Raw genomic sequence first — 25,578 nt, 5'->3', positions numbered from 1 at the left:
AACTGTGGCGTGTACATACACCGAACACCAGATGGTGCTGTATTCTCATGCAATCCACATTTGTTCCGCTCAACATCTAACAAGCGAAATAAAGCCGTAAGAATCTAATTTAATCAAATGTTTAAGGCTCTAAACTATAGTGCATAAAGTGATTGTTGATTTCCACGTAAGCATACATCTATAAAACAATTTTAACAAGGCTGAAATAATTCAGGGGAAAAGTTATGATGTGGGAGGCAGCTGCGAGAGCGCGCGCTCGTGCGTATTTGCTCGAGCCCAGGGTGGAGTTTAACACACCGCTTCAAAGCAACGGTGCAGAAATCACATCTGACGTTACATACCAGCGTTAACACGACAGGAACTTTCTGCTGGGGGACTGGGAGTGTTAATATATCGAAAACTGTCCGAAGGTGGACAACTGTAGATCGAAGAAATCTGAGGTAAGAGCAAAACACTTACTTCCGCTCTCTAAGTTTTATTATCAGTTAAGCTGCTGAACTTTTTCCCGGGTGGGAAAGTTTCCTTCTGAGGCGAAGATTTTAAACACTTAGCTACGTCTCTGGTGGGCAAATGAACTTTTACATTTAGTTGTAAAGAGAACTCCCTGACTTTATTTGATAGGTAGAGAGAAGGACATGATAAAGTATTAAGTCAAGTGACTCGTGCACATTAAAGTTGACGTTTTTCTTCTAAGAGACGCAGACAAGAATGTACAGTTTATAACGGAAGAAACGATGAGAGACATTTTACCCGTTATACAGACCAGTTGGGGCACATCGTTTTTGTCGTTCATTTATTTTTAAGCGAATATTTATCGAATGTACAGTTTGTTAAACTTTGATATGTAACGTTTAACGTTACACGTCAGTCTAAGAAACTGTCTCGTTACTTGAGTAAAAACGCGGCCTACACTCACTTCTGCGCTACAAACGCCTTGATTTATTAGGTTTCTTATTCCTGTCAAAATATTTAACTATTGATGATCTGTAAACACGCCCAAAAACATCAGGTGAGACTATCTAAAATCAGTTTATTGAATTATGTAAACGTCTGCAATCGCTGTGTGGCTGGGCAGTAATCTTTAATAATTCACTGTTTTGAGTTATGAATGCTTTACATTTATGGCATTTAGAGCTTAAATGTTAACATCATGTTTTCATGAAGTACGTGTCAGTATCAGATTCGAGGTATGTTTTCATAGGGGAAGTTGTGCTGGAGCAATATGCGCCCTCAGGGTTGAAATAACTGAGCTCATATCGGGTGTGGTGATATGCAAACGTGCTAGAAACAAATGAATCAAATTCTGTTGTTACACATTTAATCCCGTAGATTCACTACTAACCCCAATTGTCTGGCCATACCTTGTGAAATATGACCCACATTGAGTGTAGTATCTCTTGTGAGGTGTTGAGTCTATAGCTGCTGCTTTGAACTGATGTGTGGTAGGCTCTTGACATTGCATTCAGTTCAGTTATATCTTGGAGGTTAGTTTATTTCAGGCAGTTCATTAATTTGTGAAGGGTTAACTAGGTTAAAGGAATAACTGGGTGCCTTATGCATTCCTAAATGCTTATTACTATTGTTGTTATTTTGATTATTATTTTATTAGTGACTATAATACTAGTCCATACAGAACATCAATGAACAGTATTTTTTATCAAAATCATGTGTTTAGGTATATGACAGATGCACTAAGGAGCGCTTTAAATAACACAACATTAATTTGTAGGAATTTTAAAGGTGAACTTTAATGAGTTAATTTGCAAAAACAGATAACTCAAACGTAATGTTTTTTTATTGTGCATTGATTATATAATAATAATTTTTAAAAGTGCAGCTAACTAACACAATAAAACACGATAACATGATAAAAATATGATTATTAAAAAAATATTTAAAAACACAGAGTTATCTGTTTTTGTCAATAAACTCTTCATTTATTCCTGGGACCTATATATTGTTTTAGGCTTTTTGTGTTCGCATGCACAGAAATCGGCCGATATTGGATTTTGCCGATAACGATAGCTAAGGTGGGCAGTACCTGCCGATAATGATTAATTAATACAATAATAAACACTATTGCCTGAACCATGAATCTGTAATGTTCCTTTAAATAAAACACCTAAATATTAACTATATTGATAAGTATTAAACTCAACTGTATGGTTTAAACAAAAATTATAAGTAAGTGTTTTCTACATTGACGATTTAAAAAATGTTTCTTGCATCAAATTAATGACAACTGAGAGATCAATTGTTATCTTTTTTATATTACAACATTACACAACCGTTTGATGAGCATAGTTTTTTCTATTCTTGAAAAGACTTCATGCTTGTGTCACAGCATTAGCTGTAGGCAAAACAAAAGGAAAACTGGAGGCGACCAATACAAACCAGCACAGATTCGGCTGCATAAGGAGTTTAAAATATCATATTGTTGTGCTGTTGAGTGCCCATACTACAGTCGTGACGTTTAAACATTTTTGCATGTATTTTCTCTCACATTGTTCTTACCACTTGAGCTTATAGCTACTAATGTTAGCGCGCTCTTGTCGGCAAAATACTGCTGTTCTCTATTGATGCAGCATACAGTCAACAAATTAATTCCTTTTTAACATGTCCTGACTACAATGTGCTCTACCTTGTCGTTGTCAAACTTTTAAACCCGCAAGTAATGTAGCTAAACAATGAAAATATCGTGCTGTTCTTGTGAGTTTTCAAAAGTTGGGATGTAATATGGTCATCAGACCAAATTTCTATGAGGCTACGCACCTCCTCACAACTGCAAGTTTGTCTGCGAGCTGCCATGCTAGTGCAAACTGTCAACAAACACGTGTCATCATTCCATAATACACAGTGCAGCTGGTTTAGTCCAAAAAAGTGCAGCACTTTATGCACTTGGGTCTGTTCGAGGTAGGATCACGTTCTCACCCCAAACAAACCACTCCAGGGTTCGTTTGCCAAAAGGGTTCATCTGCCAAATGAATAAATGTAAATGTTTGAAAGCGTACCGAGGCCACCTCTTCAAGGAGGTCTCGGTATGCTTATTTGGTCTGCTTTTGGTGCGCACTGGAATGCCATTGCTGCATTCACACCTGCCCAAACGAACCGCACCAAGAAGAAAAACGAACTCTAGTGCAATTCAACCATACTAAATGAGTCCGGTGTGAAAGCACTCTTAGAAAGATGGCCAGAGCATTTAACCGACGCGAATGAAACAAGTGGATCTACGCACATGCATAGAGCGCTATGGTAAACATGGGAAGCATAAACGAGCGTGCACCAAGCGCCAGATGTGTTACTGAGACTCTTCACTGGACATGTTTTTAACAAGAACACTATTTAACTGCTATAAATGAGTCAAGTCTGTGATAGGAGGCGGGGTTCTGTTGTCACTGCGTTCATGTGCACTGTGTCAACAACTGTCGTAAAAAAGAGAGAGAGCGAGAACGCGCAGCTGGTATCAATACTGTGGGACATCCGTATTGGAACCGTTTCAGATTTACAGTATCAATACGTATCGAAATATCGATATTTTAGACTAGTGGATATTTAGATTGAATATTACGGGTACGTATTTGATTGGACATTTTGTCTGGAAAAAAAGAGCTCTTTCAGAGAAGGATCTGTCTGTCTTTGTTTTTTGTTATTGTACAAAATATTTTAAGACATGTTCATTTTGTGTTTTATGGGACATGGGTTTTATTACAGTTAAGCATGTTCACACACAATCCCGTCAGTTGAGTATATGTGTATAATACTGCCCGCAGCAGGTCAATGTGCAGACTACTTCAGTGCAGTCAGCAGCAGGCCTCACTGCACCCTACCCACCCATATAACAAGCTTTCCATTGATGGCATACGGTGTAGTATCGCGGTGGGCTTCAGAAACATGAATAGTTCCTTTGTTTTCAGGGTCTAGAAGAAGTTAGGAGGAGTGGATGATGACCTGTTCCTCCAGCGAACTCTTATCAGCCTACAGTGTGAGACATCATATCAGTACTCGTTCATATTTAAATCTCAACCCGGTCAGGTAGAAACTTTGAAGGTTATTTATGGCTCAAATTACTGCACATCTTTATTTAAGGGACACTGTGAAAGATATTTGCATCAAAATATCCAAAATCCATGAGGAAAGTGTTATATATTTTGCTTCGTGCAGATTTGTATTATCCCAAACGTTTTCAACAATGTTTGAATCCAAAGAAAATCTTAGTTAACAAACGTGAGCCCCTGTTCAAAGGGTCGCCTGTTAATGACGTCATGTCTGGGTTATCCTCAGTTTCCGCTTTTAGAAATCATGTTGGTTTGACTTCTTGCGGCGCTGTGCGCACCGATCGGCGTATGATATCAAAGTAAAACAAGAGTGTTTTGTAAGGAGTACTGTCGAGTAACTCTCGCGATATACGGTGATCGATCTACGCATGGCAAACCAATGAGTCATGAGATGAGCACGGCACTCTGTTATAGGGATGCAGCGAATACCGAGGTTTACTATTAACCGCGCTTAAAAACGTCACGCTTAATTAATCGTAAAGACTCCGTTACACCGCATGTTTCTGTTGCACGGAACGGAAACGTAGCAACTTGCTCAAACTGAAAACAAAGTTACACCAGTGGTGCACCATCTTGAAGAGCCGTGCTTATCAGAGACACGGAGGCCACAACACACACAAGATTAACTATGGCAGAGAGACCAAACAGACAATCTTACATGTACATTCACAATCAAGGCTGTAGTAGTGACAGTTGGGCTTTCAGTGCAATGTAAACAACCATGCGCCATGTAAGTTAACGGAGTAGCACAACGGACGAGAAGCGTCACATCGAGGACAGCTCACAGGATGATGCGTACATTCTGTATGCGCAAGCTCAAATTCAAAGTCTACTCCTGACGCAAGTTGAACCAATTTAACTTATTTTATGTTATTATTTAGCGAATGGGCTCTATATCGCGTAGATAAATCCATTATAGTTTGCTGTAAACGAAAACAGTGGGGGGAAAAAAGCATGTGATCCGTGCGCGCTAGCTCTTAAAGGAGGGACAGCAGCAAAATACTGCATATCTGTTTTAATGCTCATCAGACAACAAAAAACGAAGACAAAACACACTCACTGCTCCTGACTTATCAACGTTAATATGGTTTGATCTATATTTCAGTATACTGTGAAGACTATGAAGTGTTATTTTACATTTGACTCTTTTATTCAGTTTCTGTACCTAATAACCACAGTTAGACCAACCCGAAACACCTAAAAAGCACTGTTAATTTTATATGTGTGTTTGCTTTATTACATTTATTTGTGCTATTGCTCATAATTTGATCATTTGTTCTAATTTTATTACTAACTAATTGACTATTATTATTAGAGTTGGGCTAATAGTTTATTGGTATTATGAGCTTATTTATTAAGATTGCATAGGTAAAAAAACGAACTAATAACTAGACATTATTATTTATTTATTTATTACTTTTTGTGGCGGGCAAGTACATTTTTTGTCAGGGCCAGTAAAAATTTAGAAATTAATGTAGGCATAATAATAGTCATAATCGTGCAACCGTGATTATTCCTCAGACTATAATCGTACCAACAAAATCTATAATCGTTGCATCCCTACTCTGTTATAACATAGGCCTAACTGTAGAGTTGGGGGTCTAAATCGGTTCTGAAATCGATTCGTGTGAACTACAGCTGTTTGATCAGTAGGAAGTACTGCTCAATCTAAAATCATTATGAGATTGAGTCGTTTATAACGCGTATTTGAAATAGCAACACTAGTCTATCATCATTACTATAAATCAACTTTATTATCATGAAAATACCTTTAAATAACCTAAAAGGTTTGAAGAACAGCGATAGAATATGACCACAGGCATTTCCTGGAACTAATTGTTCTTATTCTGTTCTCCATATTCGGAGTTTCTGCGCAAGAGCGCCCTCTGGCTTTCGGATGTGGCGGCATTTAACCGTAAGTCATTGAGAAACTGAGATACATCGCCCAGCCCTATCACCTTCACATAAAAGGCAGCGGTTCATATGATTGCAGCCGCTCTTTACAGCTAATTTTGTGACATTTTGTTTGTTATACTGTATCTTAAATGTCAAATAACCTGTTCTGTTTCAATATTCCCAATTGTGTTTAAAGTTTAATATACAGGTTTGTGGCTCTTCATTTAATTTTTTTAATTCACCTTTGTAATGTGATATTAACTGATCTTTTTTAGAAATATCTGTAGGATTTGTATTAAATCTATAATCATTGACTCGAATCGGAACATCAGAATCGATACCCAGCCGTAATAGATAATGCCATCGCTGATGGCTGACAGACATCACTGTGCTAAGCCGCCATTAAGAAGACAAGCCTGATGGTATATCTGCGCAACTCGCGTATAGAGAAGACATGCCTGACTTTATATCTGTGTTACTCGCCCTGTACCGACCCGCCTGACCTTATAACTGTCCATCGCTCGTCCATCGCAATGTTGCACTGTAAACATCACCAAATTATTCCCAACAGCGTCTACATCAGATGTGAGCAGGGCAACGTGACACGCCTGACTTTATACAAACCTGCAAATGAGCCGCTTTTCTGTGAAATTCGCCGGTTTTAATCAAAATATGCCGTTCTTGTGAATCGTGTAGAGAGTTGGGGGGGTCTTTCATGATTTATCAAATGTAAGTCCTCAGGTTCCATATTTTGAAAATTAAAAACAGATACAGGCAACATCATAGCGTCAGTCAATCAGTCCGTGGATGTGTCAGGAAGAGTCATGTTTGCGCCCTTGAAAGGCACTGCTGAAGGGGATGCAATGTGAAGTGTCATATCGGATAAAGAAAAAATGGCGTTATTTCATTAATTTTCAATAATTATTGCTAGGCCTGTCGCGATAGCAACTTTTTGTTTGCCGGTTAATTGCATCAGAAATAATTGCGATATTGTCATTTTATAACGAAAATTCTTGGCCGAAGCCAAACATGATGTGAAACACTTGGCCGAAGGCCGAATAATACCGAACATGGTTAATATAAAATTGAGCAAAACAAAGTAAATTCAAACAAAAAATTGAGCCCTCTCCCTTCATGAATAGCCTATATTAATTAGGCCTATAACTGACTGCTAAAAGAATGTAATGTAAGTTACTCTGTACCCCTACAACAAAACACTTCATTAAAAACTGTCATTCCACTAGGGCTGCAACTAACGATTATTTTGATAATCGATTAGTTGGGCGGTTATTTTTTCACGATTAGTTGATTAATCGGATAAAATGTAATTACATCTTTTGCTTATAATAAGTAAATCAGATATGGGAAAAGTATACACAACTGAACTCATTAGACTTCTCCCAAAATGTTGTGAATGTCTCCATAATTAACACACCTGGTGAGTTGATTCAGGTGTGTCATATTAGAAGCAACTGACAATAGTCTCTCCCAAACGTGGGAGCGAGGGGAGGGTTGGCCAAGGAAATCATTTTTTGTGCCATGAAAAGTGAGATATTTGTCATTCAAATGTAGTGAAGTACAGTAAAAAGTAAACAGAAAAAGTAATACTTAAGTACAAATACTCATAAAGTGTACTTAAGTACAGTTCTCAAGTAAATGTACTTCGTTACCCACCTCTGAACTAAATAAACCACCAAATCAGGGTATTTAGCCTATTATGTACTTTGCAAAGTGCAAACGCCACAATTTGGGTTTTACTAATATAATCTTTCATTTTGTCATTTAAAACACCTCTCCCCTTTAAACTTTAAAACTGCGCAGTTTGAAGAGATGCATGCAAAACACGTCTGACTTTAAAACTGCGCACCTCGCGCTGCACGGAGAGACGCATCCACGGAGAGACACGTGTGACTTTAAAACTGTGCATCTCGCGCTGCACGAAGAGACGCATCCACGGAGAGACACGTCTGACTTTAAAACTGCGCACCTCGCGCTGCACGGAGAGACGCATCCACGGAGAGACACGTGTGACTTTAAAACTGCGTCACTCGTGCTGCACGGAGAGACAAGTGTGACTTTAAAACTGCGCATCTCGCGCAGCACAGAGAGTCACGTGTGACTTTAAAACTGCGGACCTCGCACAGCACGGAGAGACACGTGTGACTTTAAAACTGCGCACCTCGCGCAGCACGGAGAGACACGTGTGACTTTAAAACTGCGCAGCACGGAGAGACACGTGTGACTTTAAAACTGCGCACCTCGCGCAGCACGGAGAGACACGTGTGACTTTAAAACTGAGCACCTCGCGCTGCACGGAGAGACAAGTGTGACTTTAAAACTGCGCATCTCGCGCAGCAAGGAGAGACACGTGTGACTTTTAAACTGCGCATCTCGCGCTGCACGGAGAGATAAGTGTGACTTTAAAACTGCGCATCTCGTGCAGCACGGAGAGACACGTGTGACTTTCAAACTGCGCATCTCGCGCTGCACGAAGAGACTCATCCACAGAGAACCACATCTGACTTTAAAACTGCGCAGCTCATGCTGCACGGAGAGACACATCTAAAACGGTAATTTTAAAAGGGAAGAAAATGCGCTTGATTTATAACTGCGCAGCTCGCAAGTGACATCACAGACCAACTAATCGATAATGAAATTCGTTGACAACGAATTTCATTATCGATTATTATCGATTTTATCGATTAGTTGTTGCAGCCCTACATTCCGCATTAGGCCTATAAGATAAAAACACGAATAAACGAAAACTGTTGGATTATTATAGGCTACATTGCAAAAAGATTTAAAGAAAAAAAAACATCCAATGCAAGCAATTCTGACTGATGCTGACTGACAACCATTTCAGTTCACGTCTCTCCTCCAAACTCCGCCCACAAAAGCTGACTGTTCTCTCATAGCCAGGATGCACAGAACATACTTTGACAAGTTGTTTAGTACAGGGAACTGTGTGCACGCGACCACTGTATGATGTCAAAGGATGTCGCGAGCGGCGGGGCTACTGTCAGACAGCCCGCTTCAGTCTGAAGTAAAGTTACCGACCGGTAAAGACGCTTTCATTCGGAAATTTACTTCCGTGCGGCAAGTCCCGTGCTGTGTCTTTCTCTGACACTTTAAAATGCTCCACACACACGCGCACGCACACACACACACACACACTGCCAAAATTAGGGCTGTGCGATTTGGGGAAAATATCTAATTGCGATTTTTTTGACAGACATTGCGATTGCGATTTGATTTGCGATTTTAACTTTTCTATTTAAAGCCTCAGCTCAATATTGTTGTGTGGAGCACAGTATGGGTATAATTACCCTGCTGAAAGAAAACAACAAAAAAAACATTACAGAAATTCTAATTGTTTCCATTAAAACCATTACAAAATTCATTTTAGTAGTGGGCATTATTCAAATCGGGCTTACTGTTGTTCAATTGGTTCCCAGCTTCAAGATTACATCACACCAATAAAATCCAAATACCAGTGTACACTATTATAGTTTCCATTAAAACAAATACAACTCCCATTGTAACCCTTAAATCCATAACATTTTCTATTGTGTTAGTGAATTATTAAAATAGTTCATAGGTTACATAGGCTGATTTATTATTTTTTAAGTATGTGGGATTTTTTAAAACAAGTAGAAAATGTGCTGAATGTTTAATTTCATCCAAGTGAAATTAGCAAAACAGTTAGATAGAATTTACATTTGTTTGAAACGCGGAGCTAGGCGTGAGTTGACACAGGGTGCGCGCGTGCGTCAAGGCAACGGCTGTGTGTGCGCATCAAGTTTAAACGGCTCGTCCACGAGACGCGCAACGCGGGGCAGAGACGTGCGAGTATGAAACAGGCTATGTGTGCGCATCAAGTTTAAACGGCTCGTCCGCGAGACGCCAAGCGGGGAAGAGTCGCGCGAGTATGAAACAGGCTATGTGTGCGCATCAAGTTTAAACGGCTCGTCCGCTAGACGCGCAAACGGGGAAGAGTCGCCGAGTATGAAACAGGCTATGTGTGTGCATCAAGTTTAAACGCTCGTCCACGAGACGAGGAGTATGAAACGGGCTATGTGTGCGCGTCAAGTTTAAACGGCTCGTCCGCAAGAGCGCAACGCGGGGAAGAGAGCGAGTATAACACAGCTGTGTGTGCGGTCTTCTGAATTGGATGGTTCTTTAGTATTTATTTGCCTAATATGATCGATCTGACTCTGCAGATGCATAATAACACACCCTCTCTCTCTCCCGCTTTCTGTTTTTTTTTTGTTGATTAGGATAACGGAGGTGCGCTCACTCTGTTGGTTAGCAAGAATGCCACTCAAAGCGGGCTTGGAACAGACGCGTTCCTATATTTACATCGTTTCCACATCGCAGCCTCTTGCGATTAGCAAATCGCAAGTCTCACATCGCGATTGCGATTCGATTTCGATTAATCGTTCAGCCCTAGTTGTTTGCGGCAGTAATAATGAGCACACGTCTCTCTCTCTCTCTCTCTCTCTCTCTCTCTCTGCGGCTGTTGCTGCTTGATCGTATCACGAACCACTTCACATATTCGGCGCGAACACCGAACTTGCGTTTTTTGCTATATTCAGCCGAACATTTTCGGTGCCGAACATTCGTGCATCCCTATTAAGAAACAATATAAATATGCAATAGTACACCTTTTACAGAACAATGACCTTTTAATATAATATTGACATTGAAATCGGAATGTAATATAATAAACTGAGTGTAAATATTTAAACAAGAGTCGCTGCAATCGACGTCTGCGTGAAATGCGTCGACGCGTCGTATTATTTACGTTTATCTGCTGTAATAGCAGTTTTGTTCCCGGGCGTGTGTAAGTTAATCAGCAGAACAAGAGAAAGTATAATACACCCGACAAACAGCGATCGAGAGCCTTGGACGCAGTAAGTTAGTGAATGGACGGAGGAATTCCCCCTAACGTTAAGTACCCCCGAAATGCGATCATCACAGCATGGACACGCAATCACAAACGGACGGAGAGGGGCACGTGAGATGTAGACTTTCATAATAAATTACTTTATTTTAACACAGACGCTTTACATTAATGATTTACATTAACGCTATTGTACTAGTGTAAGTTAGTGTATGTGAACCTTTGCAGATTGTGACCCTGCTTAAATTACTCTTAAGCTTCAAAAAGGACAAACTATCATGAAACCACCAATGCACTTTTTATGTCATTCGATAGCTTATGGAGGAATAAACCAATATAGCATAATTAAGAAACTCTGACCTCCGCTGGTGCTGTCTGTCAATCTCCAGTCAGCATGCGTGTGTACGGTGACGGTCAGGACGCTACTCTTTCCAAATGTTCCAATGTTTTCATTATTCTTCATAATGACAAGATGATAGTCTATGGTTTTGTTTAAAATGTATTTTGCTAGAGACTGTGAGTTAACTTACTCGTTGAGTGTAGCTTACTTATTAGAAGCACTGGAAGCGGTCTGAATATTTTGCGTCTTCATAGAAATAACTCTTTTTAAACCTCTGATTTAACTGTAAACTGTTGGATTGATGCAACGCACTATGTGTTAAACATGTAACATATCATCTCTTCTTGTTGTGTTTAACTATTATTTACTTTGGGAGCAAAATGATCCCCGGGACTTCAGAAGGAGTAGGTGCTTTAAGCGCATCATTGTGCGTCCGGGATGCGCATAACTGTAAATAACGAAGCGAATGCATTAAGCGCATCATTCTGAGTTCAAGGTGCGCGGGCTCGCTTTAATGACACTCAATTACATTATGAGACTGAAAATAGAGTCGTATATTACTTGGAGGAAAAAAATACAGAGCATACAGGTGCTGGTCATATAATTAGAATATCATCAAAAAGTTGATTTATTTCACTAATTCCATTCAAAAAGTGAAACTTGTATATTATATTCATTATTACACACAGACTGATATATTTCAAATGTTTATTTCTTTTAATTTGATGATTATAACTGACAACTAATGAAAATCCCAAATTCAGTATCTCAGAAAATTAGAATATTACTTAAGACCAATACAAAGAAAGGATTTTTAGAAATCTTGGCCAACTGAAAAGTATGAACATGAAAAGTATGAGCATGTACAGCACTCAATACTTAGTTGGGGCTCCTTTTGCCTGAATTACTGCAGCAATGCGGCGTGGCATGGAGTCGATCAGTCTGTGGCACTGCTCAGGTGTTATGAGAGCCCAGGTTGCTCTGATAGTGGCCTTCAGCTCTTCTGCATTGTTGGGTCTGGCATATCGCATCTTCCTCTTCACAATACCCCATAGATTTTCTATGGGGTTAAGGTCAGGTGAGTTTGCTGGCCAATTAAGAGCAGGGATACCATGGTCCTTAAACCAGGTACTGGTAGCTTTGGCACTGTGTGCAGGTGCCAAGTCCTGTTGGAAAATGAAATGTGCATCTCCATAAAGTTGGTCAAAATTAGACCAGCACCTGTATATCATGCTCTAGTATTTCAAAAACACATTTTTTTATGTTTTTACATTTACATTTAGTCATTTAGCAGACTCTTTTACCCAAAGTGACCTACAGATGAGGGAAATAATGGAAGCAATTGGAACAACATAAGGACAACAAAAATCATAAGTGCAATAAAAAAACTGGTCTCATATAGCCTACCACAGTATACAGAGCTAAATTTATTTCATTTTTTTACCTTTAATACAGTAAGTACATAAAAAATCAGTCTTTTTTTACTTTTAAAATTAAAACTACTTAATTAAAAGAAGATAGTGATTTTAATGTAAACACGGATTAAAATGTTAAAACAACAATATTTATTTATAAGATGTAGTGGAGTAAAAAGTATGATTTGCTTTATAATGTAAGAAAATAGTAGAATTTATTGTTTATTTGCAAAGTTTGCCAAAGAATTAATAAAGTAATCCAAAAAATCTTTATTAGATTAATAAAAAAAATAATCGGTAGATTAGTCGACTAAGCGAAAAAATAATCTGTAGATTAGTCGACAATTAAAATAATCGTTAGTTGCAGCCCTAATTTAAAATAAATAAAACGGACACTTCCAGTCCTCAATTACAATGGTTGATTTGTTACAAGCCGTTATGATTAAGTTTAGGGTAAGCAGAGCCTTTGATATGTGTGCTCTGGAGAGGGCAACACGGTTGTGCAATGAAAAACAATGTCTCTTTGTCTGGAACGACTCTTTCATTGTGAAGTGAAGTGCCCTTCAAAGGAACAAAACCGCTGTTTGAAATTTGTCTAAGGTGTATTCATACATATGACATGTCATATTTAACTTAACTGTCTGTAAGACCTCTCTCGAGCTCCAAATGCGGCTTTTGTTTTAATCAGTTGTGTTGCTGTTTTCGTTACCTCCGTATTTAATGAGTAGAGCGTCTTGTTCAGGCACTCCTTTGTATTCATATCAGAGGTTTGCGGCTTTGACACCAGTCGATTTCTATTCCAAACTGGCTTTATTCATCAGGATAACACAGTAAGTATAACTCCTCGAGTGAGTGTGAGTAAATTAGCAACAAATGTTAATTTTTACGTGAACCAACGCTCTCTATGAACACACAATAAAACAAGCACTGTGTTTTAATGAATGATTGTGCTGACCATGCTTGCGTGTTAACATTTTCATTGTTGTTTGCTAGATATACAATACTGCCGTGCAAAGGCAAAAGACCGTAACTTCGATTTTGGTCGTAAATGAGTTATTGATATTTTTGGGATATTCAAGACATCCTTTATCACGTGCATAAGTATCTTGAGTCAATTTCATAGTTTTTTTGAGAAAATAATGCATTGTCTTAACAGTAACTTCCAAAAGCCCAGAGGAAACCAAGGCAGAACACCGTAACACTAGTTAGCGCTCTTTGACTTTGTTTTGGAACGCTCTTATTGAGTTACGGTACTCTGCCTTTGTTTAGCTGTGCGTCAATATGAAGTTACTGTGCAATGACAGTCTGGGTCTGCACACTAGTTGCAAGTAGATGTGTGCCCGGTTAACCGCGGTTACCACCAAATCCTACTGAAACCGAGCTGGCTGCGATAATGCAAGGTATCGTTTATTTTATTGATGCGTAGCTTGTCCGTGAAGCATGGCTCTGGGATCAGTAGAAATGCTGCTCGATCTAAAAGCAGTGCGAGTTTGAGTCGCTTATAACGTGCATTTGAAAAAGCAACACCCATCAAACATTTATTATTATTATTAAATATACTTTATTATCATGAAAATACCTGAGGAGGATTGAGGATCGGTGATAAAAACATGTCCTTAGGCATTTCCTACTACTACGTGTGTTATGGTCTTCTTCTGCAGTGAGTATTTGGAGTTTCTGTACGAGAGCGCCCTCTGGCTTTCGGATGCAGCAGCGTTTTAACGTACTTCACTCACAAGTTGTGCATAAATCACGTGATATATATTTTCTCGCGCTGTACAGAAACGACGTATCTCTGGGCAGCTCGCGCCTAGATGCACCTCACTTTATAACGTCGCAACTCGTCATCATCCGTCACAACGTTTCACTGTCAGGGTTTTTCCTGGCTCAAAATGAGGCAGATGTGGTGCCATCCTGATCTTGTACACACACACCCGAAGGCCTACCGTACCTTTAAGTGGCTTAACCAAAGTGACTTTGACATATTAAAATCAAAATTAAAATTGGATGAAAGTGACAATTATTACCATTAAAACAATTATTTATCATATAAAACATTACTTTTATTCAACCAAACAGAAATGTTTTTTTTATAAAATAAAGCTTTTTTATCATTTTCAACTTTTCAGCTAGGGTGACCACTAGGGTTGGGTACCGGACTCGGTACTTTTAAGGGCACCGACCGAATTACGTCAGTACTACCGAGTATCGGTTCACATTAAATCAATCGGTGCCAAATTTCGGTACTTGAGAACGCATCGGGTACTGCGCGTGAGCAGGTACGAGAGAGAGAGAGAGAGAGAGAGAGAAGATTTTACTTCACGCAAAGCAAAACTAAAACCGCTAATAAAGCAGGCTGTCCTTATCAACGTACAAAATAAAAATAAACACTCGACTCTACATATGGTTATCATATTTATATTATTTATTTCACTTGTTCTTGTTTAGAAAATTAAGCATACAATCGCGTTAAGGAAATGCGCGCTCAGACGCAGCCGGCACGCACACACATAACACTGCGCTGAACATTTAAGTTTGTTAAGGCGCTTTGTGTTTTCTGTCCACCAATGAATAAAATCATCTCATGAAGTCCTGAAACAAAGTTATTAGTGACAGATTAGAGCAGTGATGGAAAGAGGTGAGTGAGGCCAACCGTCAAGGTGCAGTTTAAAGCTGTGAACAGCGCCGCAGGAGACTGATGCACATTTACATTATGTATTATTGTATGATCAACATTATATATTTATATGTAATTCTTTCAGTATCTCTGTTAAAAATGTATATTACAAATCAATCTGTTATTTTCAGTAATGATGCTGTTAAAAATATTTTTGTAGACTTTTCAAGTTTTGTTTTTCTAATTATCTAATGGTCTGTTAATGGTGGAGGCCTCATGGTTTAGGTAAATTATCACACTGCATGAATAAATGATTATGTGTGTGAGGAGGAAATAGAATAAGCTGGTTGTAATAATAATGCTTAGTTATTTCTATAGTCTTTGTGTAAAATTTCAACAAAATGTTTGAATTGAGAGGTTTGGACTTTTTTCACTGAAATAAATAAAGTACCGAAAAAAGGTACCGTTTGGTACCGGCACCGAATTCCAGGTACCGTTTTGGTACCGTACCGGCTAAAAAGTGAACCCAACCCTAGTGACCACCACCAACAAAACAAATGTGGGACAGGTAATCTGTTTGTGTGAAACAATGTGGGGCACACATTGAAAATGCGTAAACTTGATATAATAAATGAAAACATTTTAAAGGAGAGGTTGTTCGAATGGTTTTACTAGATGTGAAATAAGTCTCTGGTGTCCCCAGAGTGTGTATGTGAAGTTTTAGCTCAAAATACCCAGCGGATCATTTATTATAGAATGTTGAAGTTGCCCGTTTTTGAGTGTGTGAAAAACGCACCGATTTTGCTTGTATCTCTTTAAATGTTAATGAGCTTTTCGTCCCAGCCCCCTCTCCAGAGGAGGGCGGAGTTTCAGGAACTCGTGCTTATGCGTAAAGTTACCGGCCAAAACAAAACATAAAATGTCAGTAATTGTTAATGGTGTTCAGCCCTATATGTAGAACCGGAGTCTGACACTGATGGAGAGACACAAGAAGTGACAACCTTAAGAATTGAACAGGACGTTTCCAATGGTTAGTTGTAATTTTGCAGTTATTGTGAAATTAACGTTCTTCAAGTGATCGATAAGCATTAGCATGGTCCGTCATGATAATGTATAAATCGCTGTGCAGGTGCTCGTGTGGGAATTGCAGTAAAATGACTACAGAGCCAGAGAATAAATGCTGCATGGAGGTCGAGCAGGTATTAGTTTAGCGTTACTACAGTTATACTACGCTTTCAACGTTGTTCTATCATGTACTGTCACACTTACTTTACGTATTGTTTACGATAAGCCCGAACAGCATGTGAGGGCAGCGTCAATAAATACAGTTAGACCTGTACTTCTATTGTTAGCAACATTACCAATATAGCGGATAACAGCACATTAAGAGTGGCATTTTGAAAGACTAATCAGCAACAATATGAGGTGTGATACTTAACGTACTGCTTCTGCTGGATATGAGGACTGGGCACGAAGTGTTGGTATTGCTCCCGGTTTCAGTAGCAACCTCGTTGAAAGTCCAGCGTTGTACTGGCCCTCATTCGTGAAGCAGTCCGGCGTGAAATGATTGGCGGAAACGTGAAATACTTTACCGATTCTCAGCGGGACATTGCCTTCATAAATGAAATTTAACCATGCTGTTCTCTATAACTCGGCTTGCGGGAGTCTATGGAGACAGTTATGCTGGTCGGTACATCCTAATACAGAACAACTGTAGTGCCTCCGTGGCGCAGACATTGTGTAGCTCCAGTGACAATCTAACAATGGCGACTGTTGTACTTCCCACATGGGACTGTGTCTAAGCAAATAGGGCAAATAGGGCAGATCGTCACCACTGCTGGGCGGGCTTTGCCGTTGAGTGACGACATTAACGGCAGAATTCAAATCTTTGCTTTTACCAGCAGGGTTTTTGAATTACGCAAATTATTAAAAAAGGAGTGAGCACATTTTTAACTGTTTAGACTGCTTGTTTACAGACACTGTGGACACGCATTAATGTTTTAACACATTATAAAAGTGAATTTTGCAAAATATGTGCCCTTTAATATAATGTTTTAGCTTTAAGGCTGGGCGATATATCGTACGATTAAATGCCGCCACATCCGATAGCCAGAGGGCGAGCTTGCACAGAAACTCCAAATATGGGAAACAGAATTAGAACAATTAGTTCCAGGAAATGCCTGTGGTTATATTCTATCGCTGTTCTTCAAACCTTTTCAGGTATTTTCATGATAAAGTTGATTTATAGTAATCATGATAGACGAGTGTTGCTTTTTCAAATACACGTTATAAACGACTCAATCTCGTAGTGATGTTAGATCGAGCAGACGAGCAGGACTACCTACTGATCAAACAGCCATAGTTCAAGGAAGAGCTGTGCATAAAACATCGAATCGATTTCAGAATCGATTTAGACATGTATTAGTGTTGTCACAGTACCAAAATGTCAGTAGTCGGTACCAATACCAGTAAAATTCCACGGTTCTCGGTACCAATTTCGGTACCAAAGCAAAACACCTTACATGCTAATTGAAACACAATTTTATTAATAAAGCTCATTGTTAATATAAACGTATAGAAAGCAATGCCATTTTGTATACATGAAGTATAAGTTAATTGTTGCTGAAACTGTTGTGTGCTCACTGGGGTCTTTCATGCTGATGAACATCCTCCTCAGTCTGCTGCTGTATAAGACAAATAGAATAAACTTCAGTAAGTCAACCGACTAAACATACATGCATATGCAATATTAAAACAAACCTCAGTTTTTAACAAGTGGTGTGCAGCTGTATGCAGGGTTTTTCCTGCATAGAGAACTTGTCGTGTCAAATGTCGTGCCGCCTCAGGCTCTCGCCAAAATTATGTTGCGAGTCTTCACAAGAAATGTTGCGTGCATTTAACAGACTATTATTTGTAACTGCAGTTGCGACATTACGCCACAGTGGAGGCGCTGTTTCGTTATCAGCACACTGAGGCGCTAAAAAGAGTTGCAGAACAAGAGCCAGCCTGTGTTTCACGGCTGTTTGTTTTGCATCCAAGTATGTTTAATTTCTTGATATTACTTAAATTAACATGGCGTACATCATTGTAATGTCTTTAGCTGTGCAATTGGATCGTTGAATCAGCGTATACTGTACACAGAGAGTTCACCAGTATGAACGCACATTGCGTTTAGAACGACTCACACACGAATGACTCATTTGAACCGATTCATTTAAACTATTGAACTTTTCAGTCACTAGCGAATATAAGAGATCATTGAATCATTTAAAGTGAACCACAGAGAATGAAAGATGTGTTGAAAGACTGGTTAATTCAGTTGGCTATTGTGGGCTGAAAAGTTAGTTGAAAATGATAAAAATGCTTTATTTGATTTAAAAAAAACATTTCTGTTTGGTTGAATAAAAGTAATGTTTTATATAACTTAATAATTGTCATTTTTATCTAATTTTGTTAGAACTTTTAATATGTCAAACTCAAAGTCACTTTGGTAAGCCACTTAAATGTACGGTAGGCCTACGTGTGTGTGTACAAGATCAGGATGGTACCACCTCTGCCTCATTTTGAGCCAGGAAAAACCCTGTGTATGTTTTCAAATAGGGAAAAAAACCCTGTCATTGAATTTCTTTTCACAAGCCATTTTAATAAAGGTGATTGTGACACCTCACATGAAGCTTTGACTTGTTAGTAAACATTTATTCCACTTTGTAGAAAATATCGATATACATATCGGATATCGCCTTTCATCAAAAAAATACAGAGATATGAATTTTGGTCAATATCGCCCAGCCCTAGTTTAAATGTGGCTTTTTAAACCTAATAGAGTTATCTATACAAGACATACACATTGCTAGTCATACAGTTAGTATGATAGTTTTCTAGCACATAGATTTCAGATAGGCCTATATAAAATAGGTACTGTAAACCCCATCCTGTCCTCCCATTTATTTTACTCCATTACAGTTATAAAAGCATTAAATGGTTAATAAGGACACTTGACTGGATTAGCATTGGCGCTAACAAATTAAAACGCAAACAGGGACGTTTATTTTAATGTAACCTTTAACTTAACATATGCTACAACATTCATAATGCAAACGCAACAGAATTTGAAACTTACCGCTTGAACTTGTAAACTTAAATCCGGATGCTTCCTCTGAAACTCTGTTCGTTTTCTTCGTGATATGACTTTAATCTGAAGTATTTCTGTGCGCATCTCTTGTGTATCGGAGCCGCGCTTATCCGCTCATCACGTTTTATTGCGTCTATAAAAAGTTTCCGACTGACAACCTGTCAGACAGAGCATCAGTACGTGGTTGACCCGGTACGTCGGTGCTACTGGGTCTTATGAAAATTAGGTGCCGACAACTTTTTTATTTTTAGGTACCGACTTGGACTCGAAGTACCGGGACTTTTGACAACACTAACATGTATAATTAGCCTGAATTGCGATATATATCGCCCAGCCCTATTTAGCTTATAAAAATAATTTGTTATTTAGTCCATTCCAACTACAACATAATTAAGGCATAGATAAAACAATTTTATAGGTGATTTCAGTTTAAGGTTCACTGTCTTTAAATTTTGAGCACAGATATCAGAGGTGGAGTTATCATGTTATACACTTTGAAGATCTTCTCAAAAAGAGAAAATTTAGGAATAAAGAACAAACAAATAATGAAAAAGACTTTCTCTTTTAAAATGTATTATTGTTAAATAATGCATTTCATGATTTGCAAATAAGTTTTATTTTAATACGCTAACCACAACCTTATAGGCTGAACACAGTTTCAAATCCACACAGTTTATGATGTTTTAGTGAGTTTTTATTCGGCAAGTTGACATAGGAGGATCGCCACCCGATCTACTGACAGATGTCACCGCCTCTTGATGACTTAAATCACTGCCTTCTTCTCATACATTGGATAAAAGTAAGGGTTTACAATTTGTATGAGCTCGTTGGACACTGGTGTGCGCCGGATTTGACACAGCGCTGTTAAATAAACAATGGCGCAAACAAGAGTCTCATGCGCGTTTCGGGCTAAAGAACGTGTTTCTTAATGTGACAACTAAAAACCAACAGACTGATGAAAATGCGGGACATTTTCTCAATATGCGGGACAAGGGGCGAAAATGCTCTGCGGTACAACACAAAGCGGGACGGATGGTCACCCTATTTTCTGCCCACAATAGCCAACTGAATTAACCAGTCTTACTAAATGAGCAAAGCTTATTCACATCTTGCATTCTCTGTGGTTCACTTTAAAGGGGTGCTGCAACGATGTGTCATGCATTCTGACTTCTTTACAATGTTAAACGTGCTGTCTTCTCATGCTTAACATGGTCAACTTGTCAAAAAACGAGTTGGGCGTATTACGTAGTATTTATGTGCTCGATACACCCCCTCAGCGATCGTACAGGTTTCGTAAAGTTTTTTTCGAACATAAAAAACTGTTTCATAACAATTTTTCTTAGTCCCTTATTGGACAATTCTCCCGGAAAACCACGTGGCACGCCCGCCGCAGCAGCAAGGAGAGCAGGAGAAGGAGCATGCGCAGACGTCACTATCACTTGTGTGCAGGAGAGAGAGAGAGAGCATACTTTCGCGAAGTTCAGGTGTTTGTTTGTTCACTGCATTTGGGTGATGTGTTAGGGCCGCTTTAAATTATTCAATGATCTCTTATATTCGCTAGTGACTGAAAAGTCTCAATGTATTCATACTGGCGAACTCGCTGTGTACAGTATATGCTGATTCAACGATCCAACTGCACAGCTAAAGACATTATAATGATATACGTCATGTTAATTTAAGAAATTTAAAGAAATTAAACGTACTTGGATGCAAAACAAACAGCCTTGAAACACAGCTAGCTCTTGTTCTGCAACTCTTTTAGCGCCTCAGCGTGCTGATAAAGAAACAGCGCCTCTACTGTGGTGTAATGCCGCAACTGCAGTTACAAATGACAGTCTATTAAATGCACGCAGCATTTCTTGTGAAGACACCCAACATAATTTTGGCAAGAGTCTGAGGCGGCACGACATTTGACGGAGGCGGCCGCCTCCAATTTCTCTATGCAGGAAAAGCCCTGACTGTAGACATTGTCCAATGCCAATTTGGTAGACATCGCTACCCTTCGACCCACCCTCCCCAGAAGGCAATCTATTATTGTTTTGCAGCCTCTAGCTGCAAAAACTCCATACTCTGCGATGATGTCTTCGCTCATTGTCCAAAAAGAAGTGATGTAGTCATGTAGTGATTGCAGCACTCATGCAGCACTACAGCTGTACCTTTTTTTTTTAAACAGTCAAATCCTTTTTTTTGCTGTTATCAATAATGCCAGCTTATCATTCTTCCATTTTGCTCCAGTATGCTGTTGTAGATTTGGCCATGTGAAGTGAACTGGTGACTGTTGCTGGATGTATGTCATGAATGTATGTGTGTAGTGGTTTACACTCTTCTCCAGTTTAGGAGATCTAGACTGATGGTTTGTTTCTAGGAGCACAGGTCTCTTGCCAGTATTTGGAAGCAGCCATATTTGGTCAAAGCACTATTCCCAAGGCATGAGAAATTATTCAGAGGCCTATTGCCTCGGTCACCAAAACAGTCATAGTCTATTTAAATTATTATAGTGTATTGATTGAAAACTGGGATCATAATATCTGACTGACACGCTATCAGAGGAGTCAGTAGTTATTGTCAGCAAGGAGGCTGGTTGTAGTAAAGTACTTTCCATATGGTTATATGGTCCACAGTGTTAATGTATTTATAGATAATTGAGTTCAAATGTCATCACCACTCAGCTATAGATATGGAACATTCTTGAAAGTAAATTGTACATTACTTGTACATTATCCTGCTTATTACACGGCTCCTTGCCACATGAGAAAAGAACTGGACATGAAATGGGATTTTGAAATATATTATTAGCTCATTTTTACAGAATGCTGACCTTTTGAAAGGAAAAGTTGTTCACTTTCGGTTTTAAGGTAAGAAATGACGTTCAAATGTCATGAACAGGCAATTTGGTTTAATCATTTGTAAATATAATGTCATATATGTTATTAAAAGACATTTATATTTAATTTGTCAAAAAAACCTTTCAAAATGATTTGCTGCATCCGGGTTATCGTGTGTCATTAGTTTTCAGAGGTTATTATCTGGGAATAACAAACCTGTAAATGTTGCGACTGGCTAATCAGAAACAAGCATTCCAACGAGCAGTGTAAGGTGTTAATTTTTTTAAGCTTTTTGCACTCTTTCTCCATAAACCCTGCTTTTACCCCCAGATAAAGCAACACTACACTTGTAATTTTAAAAGAAGGTTACCTTTTTAAACAATAAACTTTCTAATTGCAACAACAAATATAAAAAAATAAATTGCATCTGTAGATCTTATTGATTGTGGTTCCCAATTTCTCTGTGGGAATGAGACACTTTTGTTACATGGCTGTGTGTGTGTGTGTGTGTGTGTGTGTGTGTGTGTGTGTGTGTGTGTGTGTGTGTGTTGTGTTGTGTTGTGTTGTGTTGTGTTGTGTTGTGTTGTGTTGTGTTGTGTTTGCGTGCGCGTGTGCGCGTGTGCGCTGTGCGTGTGTGCGCTGTGCGTGCGTGCGTGTGTGTGCGCTGTGCGTGTGTGAGCAGATGTTTTTTGGTTAGAAAGATACAACAGCTGCATGACTTTGATAGCTTCATGGACGACCACCATGTGACGGAAGAGCGACCAAACACTTCCTGTTTGTTTGGGATCGTAGCCGAAGGAATGTGGTTTCATGTCACTGTGAATATTTTCCTCTTATCCAAGAGGAGTCCCATCACTACATACAAGTCTGCGAATGTAGATCACTAGAATTGTTAGTTTTGCAAGATATCTGGAGCATATTGCTTCAAAACATAATATTCATGACCTACATTGTAGAGATTATTTAATTTCTTCACTTGCTGTTTTATAGAAAGATGACCCTGCTGTGATATTCCTTGTACTGATGCTAATATTTATTTTTGTGAATTTGATTCTGTACCAACATGAGTAACATTTCAAGTAAATTAAACATGTTATGCTTAAATTTAAAGCTTATCTTTGTGAACTGACACATTTAACTCTTTAAAGAAATTGTATAAACCAGGTACATTTCTACATATAACAGCCTCTTATATAAACCTGGGAACATCTCAGTGTTAACCGTCTTAAATAAAATAAACTTGCAAACATCTCTGTGTTAACCAGTTTAAATAAAATAAACTTGAAAACATCTCAGCGTTAACCAGCTTAAAGGGGTCATTTTATGAAAATCACTCTTTTTCCATGTTTAAGTGCTATAATCGGGTCTCTGGTGAATCTGTCAATTCAGAAAACATGAAAAATGGCTAACCAGGTACTTTGTTTATGTGATCCTATCTCTGCTAGCCTGTGAGAAAACGAGCCGATCAGATTTTGCTCCCCTTCTGATGTAAGTAGGGGTTCTTGTTGTAATATTACCGCCCCTTTATCTGAACGTGTCCACCCATGGTGCTGCAGCCGCCATTTTTGTTTACGCAAGCGACATACGTGAATTAGTTCCGACACTATGGCAAAAGTAACCAAAGGAGAGCAAAGCATGCTAACTGTTCTGTTGTTGGCTGCACAGAACACTGTTCCTAGCCTCACAGGAGACACGAGAGCAATGGATTTATTTAATTTAATTTTCAATGGAAATCCTCCAGAATGAAAGGCATAACTGCAGATAAAGACATTATAAGTACCGGTATTTTTTAAGTGAGACCTCGTGGACCTGTGGAAACTTAAAGGAGACATCAGATGAAAACCCCACTTTTTCTGTGTTTAAGTGCTATAATCGGGTCCCCGGTGCATCTAGCAACCCAGAAAATGTGAAAAATAAGAACCCAGTAAGTTTGTTTTGTTGTGCCTTTCCCTGCAAGCATGTGAGAAATCGAGCCATTCAGATTTCGCTCCGATTGTGACGTCCAAAGCGGATTTTATTATAATGTTACCGCCCCTTAATCTAAGTAGTTCCACCCACCGCGCTCTGCCATTGTTGTTTTCACAAGCAACAGTGGTGTACGTGACGCCATGGCTAAAGTTCGTGGACAACATGCAATGTTGTCGCTGCACAGAGTCCAAACCTAGGAAGAGACAGTAGGGGATTTTTTTTCCCACTATTACTTTGGTAAAATGAGCATACAATAAACCCGCTATGTTCCGGTGCTTCAGATTGCCAGCCCGCGTCTGTTCGTCAGCATATAACCGCTCGATTCGTGTGAAATCTGTCACCAACATCACAAGTGTCCCTAACGTTTTCTCATTGTTATTAGATCTTTACTCGTGGGGAGGCATTTATCTATTTCAATGCGCAAACATACAGACAAACACGGACGGAGCCAGTCCGTAATAACAGAGAGCAATAAAACGCACAGAAATAATTTAAACGCAAATCCGGAAAGCGGCAATTCACAAATGCGTATTGAACTGTGGAGGTCTTACCAAAAGGTTCAATATTATATTGAGAACTGTGGCATCCCTAGTGTTTCAAGGTTTTGGATGAGGATTTTCTATGCTGCAGATGTGGAGGTGCTCGTGTGAACGTCATTAGATCTCCAGACCTCACACGTCACTGCTGGAGTTCACAGTTTGACTCTGCTGCAGGTTACTGCATGGGATCTTGAGAGACTGCTGTGCATGTCACTGCACTTCAGTGCCCACAACACTGATTACTGCTTGTAGTTTTTGTCTTTTTTGTGACTGCTTAGGCCCTCACATTTTGCGTAGGAAATAGGGGCCGACGTGACGCACTCTTTTTTTCAGGTGCGTCAGCGCTGCATCGGGATGAAAAAATCTCAACTTTTCAGAAAGCCGCAAGCGCACCGCAGGTCATGTGACAAGAACCAACCAGCCAATATAGACAAGCTCAATGAAAATGGAGACACAGATGATCACAGCATAACTAAATCTAGTAGCAGAGTTATTGCAAGGTATTTTCAGTGCATATAATTTAGATGTGCACCGGCCAGAGACCGGAATTGGACGGTTTTTCGTATGATCGGCCCGGCCGGTCAGTCTCACGTCTCGCCGATTCCAAGCCGATCTTATGTTGCCCGTGATGCGGGCAAGAACGTCACAGCCGTCAGTACACTCAAAGCCGCAAGTAAACATGTAAACGTGCGCGCGCACAGCCTGTCTTTCACGGCTCGTTCATGGCATGGCGAGTCTCTGCTGACTGACGCGCATCTCTCATATACGCTGACTGCACACGCATCATGTACTGTACAGACAAAAGGTGCACTGTAGTTCATCTCTCGCTGCTCCGTCTACATGGGGTATGTATGCTAACAGTGATGCTATTAGCATCATGCTAAACTC

At 39.3% G+C, this 25,578-nt stretch overlaps 1 protein-coding gene across 2 annotated transcripts in view; it reads left to right on the top strand.

Annotated features, from left to right (window-relative positions):
• Positions 1-287: 287 nt before the first annotated feature.
• The window catches only part of tln1 (talin 1), a 74,443-nt gene continuing 49,152 nt past the window's right edge, over positions 288-25,578 (top strand). The window contains exon 1 of one of the 2 annotated variants that reach the window (XM_057320771.1): positions 288-440. The gene's annotated coding sequence lies outside the window, so the exon portion shown is untranslated. The remainder of the gene's footprint in view (positions 441-25,578) is intronic. The other variant, XM_057320772.1, reaches the window with a different exon arrangement.

The sequence above is a fragment of the Triplophysa rosa genome, linkage group LG22 (genome assembly GCF_024868665.1).
Source record: "Triplophysa rosa linkage group LG22, Trosa_1v2, whole genome shotgun sequence".
NCBI lineage: Eukaryota > Metazoa > Chordata > Actinopteri > Cypriniformes > Nemacheilidae > Triplophysa > Triplophysa rosa.
The sequence above is the reverse complement of the archived record's forward strand: the minus strand, read 5'-3'. Positions and strand labels throughout refer to the sequence as shown.